Source organism: Dasypus novemcinctus, chromosome 26 (genome assembly GCF_030445035.2).
Source record: "Dasypus novemcinctus isolate mDasNov1 chromosome 26, mDasNov1.1.hap2, whole genome shotgun sequence".
NCBI lineage: Eukaryota > Metazoa > Chordata > Mammalia > Cingulata > Dasypodidae > Dasypus > Dasypus novemcinctus.
Genome location: NC_080698.1, coordinates 43,506,647 through 43,507,983, shown reverse-complemented (window position 1 = coordinate 43,507,983; position 1,337 = coordinate 43,506,647). Strand labels below are relative to the sequence as shown.

The window sequence follows — 1,337 nt, the reverse complement described above, 5'->3', positions numbered from 1 at the left end:
AGTGTGGCACAGTCATTGCATTTGTTGAATACATTTTGGAGCACTGCTACACCACATAGATAGTAGTTTACATTGCAGGTTATGCTCTCCCCCAGTCCGTTCAGTAGGTTATGGCAGGATATATAATGTCCTGTATCTGTCCCTGCAATATCATTTAGGACAACTCCAAGTCCCCAAAATGCCCCCATATAGCACCTCTACTTCATTCTCCCTGCCCTCAGCAACTCCTGTGGCTCCTGTCTCCACATGAATGATACAATTTCTTCCATTGCTAGAGTCACAGTAGTTCTATTGTAGAATACCAGTAAGTCCACTCTAATCAATATTTTATTCCTCCATCCTGTGGACCCTGGGATGGCAATGTCCACTCCACCTCTAAATCGAGAGGGGCTTAGTTCCCACATGGCTGATGAATGCTATTCTCCTGCTTGCAGTTGTAGACTCTTTCAATTCCCTGGTATAGTGGTTAACCATCCTCACCTCCCTGTTAGCTGACCTGGGTAAGTCCAATGAACCGAAGAGTAGATGTTGCAACTCTGCTGAGGCTCAGGGGCCCAGCTGGCACATGGACAGTCCAGAGATTCAAGTCTCCTGAGCATACACCAACCCAGGGACAACCACAGGCTCAGTAAAAATGATAGATGAGGAATATGTAGAGACGGCACATCTGAGTCCAACTCCATCACACTCAGGAGCACAAATTCCAAAGCTGGGCCCACTTGCAAGGCACTGAACTCCAGAACCATCTGCCATGCCAGCCTTTTGGCTAAGATCAAGTGTAGTATCTGTTCTTATCAGTTTAATAAATATATTTTTATTTATTTTTAAAAAATACATAGATGACACAAAATGTTATGCAAAAAAATATATAGGGGATTCCCATATGCCCTATTCCCCATACCCCCGATTTTTCCCACATCAACAACTTTTTGTTAGTGTGGTACATTTATTGCAATTGGTGAACACATTTTGGAGCCCTGCTACATACCATGGATTATAGTTTATTTTGTAGATTATCTCTCTCTCAGTGCATTCAGTAGGTTATGGCAGGATATATAATGTCCTGCAACTGTCCCTGCAATGTCATTCAAGACAACTCCAGGACCCAAAAGTGCCCCCATATTACACCTCTTTTTCCCTCTCCCTGCGTTTAGCAACTCCAGTGGTCCCTGTCTCCACATCAATGATATAAATTCTTCCATTTCTAGAATCACAATAAGTGTATAGTAGGATACCAGTAAGTCCACTCTAGTCCATATTTTATTCCTCAATCCTGATGATTCTGGGATGGTGATGCTACCTTCACCTTTAATTGAAAGGGGGCTTCGATCTGATAT

The 1,337-nt window shown here is 42.9% G+C and overlaps 1 pseudogene; it reads left to right on the top strand.

Moving 5' to 3' along the window:
* The first annotated feature begins 746 nt into the window (after nucleotides 1–746).
* LOC111763670 (U2 spliceosomal RNA) lies at nucleotides 747–948 on the top strand (annotated as a pseudogene).
* The last annotated feature ends 389 nt before the right edge of the window (nucleotides 949–1,337 follow it).